General features: G+C 43.0%; 1 long non-coding RNA gene across 2 annotated transcripts; it reads left to right on the top strand.

The window, feature by feature from the left end:
- The first annotated feature begins 1,449 nt into the window (after positions 1 to 1,449).
- Positions 1,450 to 7,245, top strand: LOC110007528 (uncharacterized). 2 transcript variants are annotated; one of them, XR_016046320.1, is made up of 4 exons: positions 1,450 to 3,742; positions 3,883 to 4,373; positions 4,532 to 4,627; positions 7,018 to 7,245. It is a non-coding gene; the product is annotated as an uncharacterized LOC110007528 (long non-coding RNA). The 2 variants fall into 2 exon arrangements; XR_016046317.1 differs by having other exon boundaries at positions 3,883 to 4,378.
- Positions 7,246 to 10,821: the final 3,576 nt, after the last annotated feature.

Below are 10,821 nucleotides of genomic sequence, written 5' to 3'. Positions count from 1 at the left end.
TGACATAGGACTTGTCAAGAAGGAAAGACAAGCCTCACGAGGAAGAGCACTATTCTCACGAGGCCACTAACGTACTCCAAAATGCTAAAGAAGCCCCAAGAAAGGCCAACTTAGTCAGAACTTGGACCTGTTATGCAAACAAAACTGCAAGCAGTTGGTAGGGGTTATACCCACAACTGGTCACCTCGATAAACTGAGGTACCCTGCCCTCCGAGTACAATCTGATGTACCACCCAGATGGACGTCAACCAAAAGCCCTTCAGCAGACCATCCACAACAAGCAACAAAATAAACAAACCCCGACCAAAATGGGAAAAATGCCCTTCAGCATGGCACTCGACTGCCAGATGGGCCTGATTCTGACCAACAAGGTGCGTACAAAATCCTCAGCTATCAGAATCATAAATAGTCCCTTGAGGGTGAGGATTTCTACAGGATCCCTCAAAAAAGTCTATTCTCCCCCTAAAGTCTCCACAGATGGACCTGTACATTGCATCCAAATGTCTGAGCATCTTAGTTAGAGCATTGTGTGGATCTCCTCGGAGTTCACGTGGTCCTGTGGCTAGGAAGAAAAAGGTAATAAAGCCAAAGAAATTTTTGGAATGTTGTCCTTATCGCTTCTCTCAAAGCACAACATTCTACAGTGCAAGCTGTTTGAAGATATTTTTTAGCACCTTGATCACTGATATGGAATAAAGGAAGAAGTCGGTCAATAAAGCCTGATATACAGTGGAATTCTCGACAGTCTCTGAATTGTCCCAGAATAGGTTAGAATCTTCCTACACACTTCACAAGACCACCTGCCAAGTTTCGTCACATTCTGACATGTCTAAGGCAGTGTAGCAATTTCGAAAAAATCAGCCTCTCGCACCTTGAAACGAGCCCCATAATGTGGGACCACCGCTATTGGATTCGGTACTGTTAAAAACCCCTACGGGTTAAGTTTCGGCTTAATCCCATATGTGACTTGAAAACCCCTCGAGCGGCCAAATTGGTATTTGTAGCTTGAAATTGGTATCAAATTGATCGCTATGATGAGTCCTACAATAAAGCAATCATCTTTAAGTGAAAAGGGCATCAGAGCAACCCCGAATCGGCCATGGAAGATCATGCACATTTTAAGACAGTAGTAGGGACAATTTTGGAATTTCATGTATTCTTAAGCAGGAGCAAAACAACCAACAACCATTTTGCACCTATTTTGATAATTTCTTTTAATTCAATTAAATCTTAATTTTTCAACAATTACGGTTGATTTTTATTAATCTACCCATATTTGGACAAAAGTCTATATATATCACTTTATATTATTGTACAAGGGACTGTACAATAAAAATTTTGATCTTTCTACATTGTTGGGTCACGTTTTGAGAGAGAGAAGATGAAAAGAGAAATTTTTTGTTGGTACCCCTGGGCTTAATATAAATCTCTTTTCTCTCTCTCTCTTCTATTTCTCTTTTTTCTCTCTTTTTCTCAATCCCCTTGTAACAAACTGTAACGCCGCCTGTGCTACCATACCTTATCGCGGCCTGTGCAACCTTTCTACCTATCGCCGTCTGTGCAACCTTTCTCTCTATCGCCGTGTGTGTCCTATCGCCGTGAGTGTAATCCTTCACATCGCCTCCTGTGTAACCCACCTTACTGCCGGCTGTGTGTTCCTCCTCCACCTTGCCGTGCACCCCCTTTTCCTTCGTGGCTGAGCACTCCCAACTTCACTACTAAGCCACCACCTCAGCCATCTGCAGCCCATCCCCCACCACTGTCCTTTCCTACTTCTCTGCTTCTATAACTCTTTGGAACCGGACGACAGCCTCTGTAGCTGCCGCCTCCTACAATTGCAGCAAACCACCCAACTGCCATTCTGCTCCTCACGCTTCCAGCCACCCTTCTCAACCAAATACAGGCAGCCATAGCCGCTGTCCTCTCTTCCTCGTGTCCCAAGCCCGCTCTTTCGTCCTCCTCTCACCATTAGAACCAGGTGGCGACCTGAGTCACCACCCCCTCTCGCTAATCCCTGCCACGTTCACCCTCTCACTTTGTTGTCCTCTCACCACCGTCCACCATTTCCGCCATCACAACTGGAATCTTCCCCCAGCCACGATACCACACTGTTACCAGCTCTCCCCATCTTCATCTCTCCCACTCCCGCACGACATTACGCATTCCCTTCATCTGCTGTTCACCTCCCTGGCCGGCCCCTCTTCTTCAACTGACTAGCATCCACGACCTCCAACTTGCAATCACCTACAGTCACAGCCATCAAGCCTTCTCCACCACGGCTGAGCCACTCCAAAACTTAGTTCTTTCTCACTACGCCTTCACCTTGCTGCTTCACCTCACTGCATCCCTATTCCACCACTTGAAACCAGAGCATTCTCCCTCTACCCGCTACCTTCTTCGTGTCATTTCCGCCCCTATCCCATTCACTGCAACTCCCACTCGCAAACCTCCTCTCACTTAATTCCTCGGCTTACAGCAATTAGTAGCCTGCTCTCTTGCGCACCTTTCTCTCTGCAACCCTTCTTTCTCTCTCTACAACCCTTCTTTCTCTCTCTACAAACCCATCAAGCCCCTTCACTCTGCTATTTCTCTCTCTCTCCACCATACCAGTCGCCTCTCCACTTGCAGCCAAAAGCTCAACCATCTTCTTCTCCGCCATCTGCAGTAAAATCGTGAGCCCCTCTATCCACTTTCATCCACTCGCGAGCTTCTCGCTGCAACCTTCCGCTTCTTCCCTCTCTCTCTAAAAAAACCCACAAAACAAAACTCCTGCTTCCACTTCTTATTTCGTTTTTCATTTTAAGTTCTCGTTGATTTCATTTCGTTCCATCCCTTTTGTTTCGTGATACTTTCGTTTCCACCCCCACCTTAAAACCCCTAAAGCAACAAAGGACGCTCTCTCTCTCTAAACCTTTTTTTTTCTAATGTAGTCCCTCTTTATTCACATAGTAGCCGAATAGTCTAATACTAAACCTTCCCCCTCCCTTCACCAATTTACCGTTTTTTTTTTAATATTTCATTTTTGCTTAACCTCATCCAATTATTTTCCTTTAGCTTATTTTCATCCTTTTTCCTGTATTCCATCCATTTCACCTTATTTTCCCTTACCCTATTTTATTTTATTTACTTCTTTGATTTTATTATCTCATCTTATTTTACCTCATTCTAGTTTATTTTAATTACTTATTTTACTTTATTTCATTCACCTCTTTTATTTTATTTACCCCATCTTATTTTATGTCATTTTCGTTTATCCCTTTTATTTTATTTTTCTTTACTTCATTTCATTTTAATTTATTCATTTTATTTTTATTCCGTTTCATCTTCTAATCTTATTTTTATTTCACCTCATTTTCCATCATCCTTATTCATCATCACTTTTATTTCACCTTCGTCTCTTTTGGAAGACCTAGCAATAGTCAAGCTAGTCTTCACCTCCCCTCTTTCTCTTCTTTACTTGTTTGACCGGAGGGTAGGCTGAACCTTGAGCCGTCGTGTCAGTCTTGTCATCGAGCAGTATTGTTGTCGTGCCGGTCTGAGTTACTGTGCACATCTTGCTGCCGTGTCAGACTAGCCGTTGCACCAGACTGGCCATCTTGTTAGTTCTGTCGTCGTGCCGGCCTGAGTTACCGTGCTCATCTTGCTGCCGCGTTAAACTAACCATTGTGCCAGATTGGTCGGTGTTGATTATGTCGTTGAGTAATATTGTCGCCGTGCCGGTTTGAGTTACCATGCACGTCAGGTCAGTCACTGTACTAGTCTAGCCACTGTGCCAGCCTAGCCGCACAGTCAAACTTCTTCTCTCACTTTCACTTCACCCTGTAAGAAGGTGGGGACATATACCCCACTTGTCTGTACTTTTTATTGTGTGTGTGTTTGCAGGAAAGGAGAAACAGTTCTAGGGAGGCGATTCCAAACCGGCCATAAGCTAGGGGCTTTCCAATATGATCTAAGAGGGCGCCCACGCGAGCCAAACCGAGTGTGTCACGGATCCACGTGAGGTAATGTGACGACCCAGACTTTTTACGACTGTGTTGCGAGAAGCAGCGCTAGTTGGGTTGAGGGCCAGCACCGGTCGGGTTGTGTGCTAGCACCGGTCAGGTTGTGTGTCAGCGCCAGTCGGGTTATGTGCCAACGCCAGTCGGGTTGTCTACCAACGTTAGTCCGGTTGTGTGCCAGCACCGGTTGGCGTTGTGTGCAGTGCTGGCTAGGTTGTGTGCAGCGCCGGCTGAGAAGAGGAGAAAGTGCCAGCGTTGGCTAAGAAGAGGAGAAAGTGCCAACGCCGTCTGGGTTGTGTGCAGCACCGGCTGAGTAGAGACCGCAACTCCGGCTATGTAGATAAGCAGCGCCTGCTGTGTCTCTGACATGCATGAGTTAAGTATGCCACTTGTTGAATGCATGTTGTTTGAGTGTCACTTATTAATATTTTGAAGTCCTTTGGCGTCACTTGGGCAGCCACCCCACCCTTAAAAGTACTTAAGCTTCTTCTCTCACCCATGCCACTCATTCTCACTTCATTTCTCTCTCTCAGACACAAGGTTGGAAGAAGCGGCTGTTGGAGGGCAGCCATTGTTGGGTGGGTGAGAGCTGTGTGAAGATGATTAGAGAAAGAACCATTATTGTTTAGGTAAGTGGATCCATCACCATTGCATGATAGCCGTAAGGATGCATGAGAATTTATGCATGTGAAATAAGCAAGGAAAGTGTATGTGATGTAGAAAAATCCTTATGCCTTTTTCATTAAAATTTGGGGGTTTTGTTCTATAATAAAAGTGGTAACAAAGACTGAATGTATAATTCTTAGATTATGTGAGAAATGTATGTTATGTGTGTACATTGTGAGTGAATGGTTGTTATCATGTTCCTCACCATGAACGAAGACCATGGAATGTATTCTTGAGATATGTTATATGCCACTGTCAAATTCCAGGAACATGTGTGTTCTTAAAGAGATTTTTGAACAGCTAAATGGGGTCTTATTGACCTCAAACCGCTGCCATTGGGAAGATATATGAGTCTAGTAAAATATTTGCTTTTGCCCATTACTGAAACTCTTTACAAAAATGAAGTTATATTTCAAAATGATGAGGTATCTCATTATTGACTGTTTTCCTGGATTTACACTAACAACATTATGGTCACAAATTTTAAATCTGCGAATGGATTTCACGGGAGAAACGAAGTTTATTTTTGGCCAAACCATATCCATTTGAAAGATCTTTGAATGGGCTAAAACCTGCAAGTAGAAACTATTTTGAAATTCTTTTTAAATTGACAGTTATATTTCATTTTATGAAGGTATGTCATTGTGGGCAATGTTGATAAAATTTAGAACTATCACCTTGTTTGGCACGAGTTTTTGAACCACTAAGAGGAATCCAAATACTTTGGAATTGACCTTGTTCGAAGATATATGTCTTAGCTTAAACTTTGATTTTGAAACCATCACAAGTTGCTTCACAGTTTGAAAGTTATATTGCTATGAAGAAGGGTACGTCGCTATCCACTGTACACTGCAGGGTGTAGCTAGTTAACCCTCACCTCATTAAACCTTTAAGAGGTAAAATGGGTTTTATTATCCTCAAATCAATTCCATTTGAAGGATAGGTGTGTTTAGTACAAGATTAGTTTTGGAATCACCTTAAAACTCTAAACGGTTTAAAAGTTACAACCCTCATGGTGAGCGCATGTCATTGCCCTGGATGACAGGAAATCGAGCTGTAAGGCTTAACTGGATTAATGTCATCATTCCTATGGTATTGTCATTATGATATTACTTAAATGTGATATGCCACTGTCTAATGCGATATTGCTACTATCATGATGAATTATTGATATCGTTATAATGTGATATCAAGCTACTTATGTGATATGTGAATGGATACCTACTGTGTGAATGATGGTAACATGCTGCTTATGTGATAGTTGAATGGATACCTATTATGTGAATGATGGTATCATGCTGCTTATGTGAATGGATACTTACTGTATGAATGATGATATCATGTTGCTTATGTGATATGTGAATGGATACCTACTGTGTGAATGATAGTACCATGTTGTTTATGTGATATGTGAGTGGATACCTACTGTGTGAATGATGGTATCATGTTGCTTATGTGATATATGAATGGATACCTATTGTGTGAATGATGGTATCATGTTGCTTATGTGATATGTGAATGGATACCTCCCGTGTGAATGTTGGTATCATGCTGCTTATATGTTATACGAATGGGCACCTACTGTGTGAATGATGGTGCCGGCAGCTACGATGCTTAGGTGTTATGGGAATGGGCACCTACTGTGTGAATGATGGTGCTAGCAGCTGCCTGTTGGGAAGGGCACCAACTGTGTGAATGATGGTGTAGGCAGCTGCGATCTTTCCTTGACTCCCCATGATAGAACGGGATTCAGGATATGAGTAGTTGGGAGGGTCGCACCCCTTAGAACTATATGGGCATTAAGTATTGGGTCACCTAATGGTAGTGTAACGCTCTCTTGCCATAAGGGCATAAAGAGAGGGTTGTGTCTTACAAGGAGTCCCTCTATCAAAATCGCAAAGCGCACTGTGGATGTGTGTGTGTGTATGAGGGCATTACGAAGTGGGACATCCACTTGTCATTGTCCTCCCTCGTGATTGAGGGTAGAAGGCTCAAGTTCAGGATTGGCTTAGCCTGACCAATGTGGCTTCTACTTCAGGAGTAAATAGATATGTTTGCCTGTCTTATTTAAGCTTTCTACATGAACTTTTAACTGTACATGTGATCTGTTGTCCTTACTACTCTGCTTTAAGTAAGGTGGTTGTGACTTATATAATATATATTGAACTGCCCTTATCACATTACTATTAGAATGTTAAGAACCCTATTAAGGGATTTCATTTGATACATGTGGATATATATGTATATATATGTGCATTGCATATCATTATCACTGTCATACTAGTTGGATTGTAATGGTGTAGATCTGCTTACTGGGCTTTTAGCTCATTCCATCTTAATCTCATAATTGTAGAGTGAAGGGTGGTGGCATCTATGCTCAAGGTCGGTGGCAGTTTGAGGGTTTGAAGCTCTGAATTAAGAAGTTTGAGAAGCCGTCTTCCGAAGACCTTCACAGTATGTTTTGGTGGTTTCAGCTATATGATATGTACTTCTTTTTATGTATTTTGGTCCAGTAGCGCCTCGAAGAATTGTAAAGACTTTTGATAATGAATGATAGAAATTGTTGTACCTTTTAGATTGACATTGTGGGATGAATGGTTTTATTCTAGTCTTCTTTCGTGGTTGCTCTCGATTTCGTGTTTTTATGCGTTGAGTCACTCCCACTTGAGTATCATTCACGACCTCCGATCGCGATCCTGTGCTCCATCGCCCCCCGACATGGGTCAGGGGGCAGGGTCGTGACAGGTAAGTCCCGCTTCATGACCCTAATTCCTCTCTCACCGGTTGATACTCCTGCCCACATCTTTTTTACGTGGTTCCCAAGTGATCTCAGGTCCCGGGTCCATCTCGAACCCGGAACCAGGCCATCAGGTCAACCTGACCCGAAGGGTGAGATCGAGGCACCTAACCACGCCCATGATAGGCTATCCATGGCTGAGAAGTCGAGTATTCAGCAGAATCTAAATCATCATTACCCGGGTCTTGTGTCAGAGGCCCTCTCACACTAGTGGAGTGACTTGGCGCTCTCTTTCTGGAATGTTACAAGGCCCTTGGCGACCCTGCATTTTCTTCACAATTATACCATGGAAATTGGAGCATTCGCTCAGGTTGTGCCCCCATATCTGATGGTACCGGCACCAATAGTTCTCAATTCCCTGAGCAAGGCGTCGGGGATGCCTTGCCGGTTTTGGTGTGATGAGGTCTTCTTGAAGCTTTATAACGAACAAGGCACGAAGGAGATCGGGCACTTTGTCTTCCTCTTGGATAGTCACTACGTGGGAAGTTTCTGCTTCCCCGAATGCTTTATTTAGCTCTTCAAGCATTATCTAACCCTTCTAGATCAGGGCTTTAATGATGTCTTTTAATGTGTAGCAATCCTCTGTGGGTGGTTTATCCTTCGATGATAAGCACAGTGATTCGCATGAGTATCAAGTCCAGCTTGATTAGGGAATTTGGTCTCTAGCAGCTCGATCATGTTCTGCTCTAGTAACAATCGGAGTAGTGCAAGGACCCATTCCTTTTCAAAGGGGTAGACTTTATTCTTATGCCTGGTCCAATAATCATCTTGATTAAGGTTCACAGGTGGGGGTACTCGGTTGTATGACTGTTGTTGTTTGTCTGCCTGAGGCGCTTTCGCTGTGTTTACCCCTTTGGAGAGGTCCAAAGTTTGAGAGGGAGCCTTCTTTAGGTCATTGACAGTGATGGCTCCACTGATCACCCCTTTTTGTTGGTTGCCCCGGGTATTGGTTTGAGAGCCACCATTGCCCCGGTTGTTTCCTGAGCTTACAAACTGTTGTCGTGACACACTGCGGTGGCATGACAGGCTTTCTATGTGGACCAACTTAGAGATCAGTTCTGATATGGAGGTCGGATTGGAGGCCTCAACATGTAGAGAAATCTCAACTAGCATGTTTCGCACACAGATTTGGACTGCTTCCTTCTCAGGCATAGGATTAGGATGGCGAGCAGCCAAAACTCTCCATCTTGCTATGAATTGATCGACGGGTTCATCGGGTTCCTAGGTCAAAGTGAGAAGTTTGATGGTTTGGACCTCTCTCTCGACCTCATAAAAGCGTTGGTGGAACAATTTCTCCATTTCCTCTCAAGTATGTTCTGAGTTTGGGGGAAGCCAAGTATACCACTGAAAAGCTTGGCCACCAAGGGTTTCAACAAAGTGACAGAGATGGAGTCTCCCGTCAGTTGCTGTCTCTCGACATGCCGCTTGAAAATGGGAGATATGGTAGTGTGGAGAGGTTGTACCATCAGGATTTTCATGTAAGGTAGAGAACTAAGTTTGTATTCATGAAGATACCACCAGGATTTTCACGTAAGGTAGAGCACTAAGTTTGTCATTTGAATAAAGTCCATTTATGGAGTTAAACAAGCTTCTAGGCAATGGTTTGCGAAATTTTCAGATGCCTTACTAGCAGCAGAATATGTTCAATCAAAGGCTGATTATTCTTTATTCACTTACATTATTGGCAATTCATGCACATACGTTCTGGTTTATATAGATGATATCGTGATCACTGGTAACGATATTAATGCCATTAATACTATCAAGACATTTCTCAGTGATCGATTTCATATTAAGGATTTAGGTCCTTTGACATACTTTATTGACATTGAGATTCTCCATTTTAAGAAAGGAATTATTCTCACACAAATGAAGTACACTCTTGAGATTCTTTAGCACATAGGTCTTTTGGCGGCAAAATCTATTGTTTTGTCAAAGATGGACCTTTTTTGGATGACCCCGCACCATATTGATAGTTGATTAGTATACTTATATATCTCACAATTACAAGGCCATACAATGTCTACCATGTCCACATCCTCAGTCAGTTCATGAATCAACATTGAAAACTGCATTTAGATGTTGCTACTCGAATTCTTCGTTACTTAACAGGGACACCTGACCAAAGAATTCTGCTCTCTACTAAATAGTAGTCTACAACTCTCCGTTTATTGTGACTCTGATTGGGCTAATTTCCCAATAACCAAATGCTCAACTACTGGTTACTGCACAATGTTAGGAGACAGCCCCATATCTTGGAAAACTGTGAAACAACAGACCATTTCACGATCATCTATAGAACTACAGTATCATTCCATATTAGTTGCCTATTGTGAACTACAGTATCATTCCATATTAGTTGCCTATTGTGAACTTACTTGACAAAAAATACATCTTTATAGACACCGTGATCTTGATCGAGGAAACCACGGAGGACCAAAAGACCTTGGGCCAATCACCTTGGTACTTTAACCACTCACACTTACGTTAACCCATATGTAAACTGGCCCCCACAAGCCCATGAAACACTCACACAAAGCTGAAGGCACTTGAAGTACGAAAAAAATCAGATCAAGACTCGAGACTACCAAGCTGAGAGTAGCTCGGAAGCAGAGAGTTCTGATGCCATTCCCAATGGCCCAAAGCTGCTCCCAATGGTGATGACGAGACGACACGAAAATAGGACACAAGAGCACTGAAGAAGCAACCCGAATGGAGAGTCAAGGGCCCCGACAGCCTTACCATCAGCGTCAGTGCCTTTTAGATGTCCGCCACACCAAAGACAACCCAAATTGACGCTGCCTGAAGACATGACCCAATGTTGCGTAATGCTGATGTGTCCTCTTTGTCAATACGGAATTGGTGTGTCGACTTCAAATTTGTCGAGGAAACACCCCCTCAACCTCTTGTCGGATGACACGCTAGAATAGTCACCTGAAAACATCGTCAATTAGAACTACGTCAGAGGAGTTTGGAATTGCGATGCACCCTGACACTGTATGGAAAAACTACTAGAAGATGACACATTATGAATTTTTCTGATGGAGTAGTTTTGAATGGCACGAGCGCCATTGCCAGTGGCGCCCGATCTCTAAAAATACTCCCACAAAAGTGTACCCGATCCAAGCTGCATGATTATAAAGCATTAAATACTGCATTCAATTATGAAGACTGCATTTAATGACAATTAATGATGACTTAGCGCCATTGGCAATGACCCCGAATGAAGTCCAAAAGGCGAAGAACGATGAATGACAAATATTGCATAAAAAACATTCTAATAGTGGTGTTGAACCCAATGTCTATAAATAAGGCACTTGACCTCGAGTTAAATGCGGAGATTTTGTGCATTAAGTCCGT

This window comes from Amborella trichopoda, chromosome 1 (assembly GCF_054954075.1).
Source record: "Amborella trichopoda isolate Santa Cruz 75 chromosome 1, AtrichopodaSantaCruz75HAP2 v2.0, whole genome shotgun sequence".
Classification (NCBI taxonomy): domain Eukaryota; kingdom Viridiplantae; phylum Streptophyta; class Magnoliopsida; order Amborellales; family Amborellaceae; genus Amborella; species Amborella trichopoda.
Note: the sequence above shows the minus strand (reverse complement) of the source record. Positions and strands in the feature narration are given on the sequence as shown.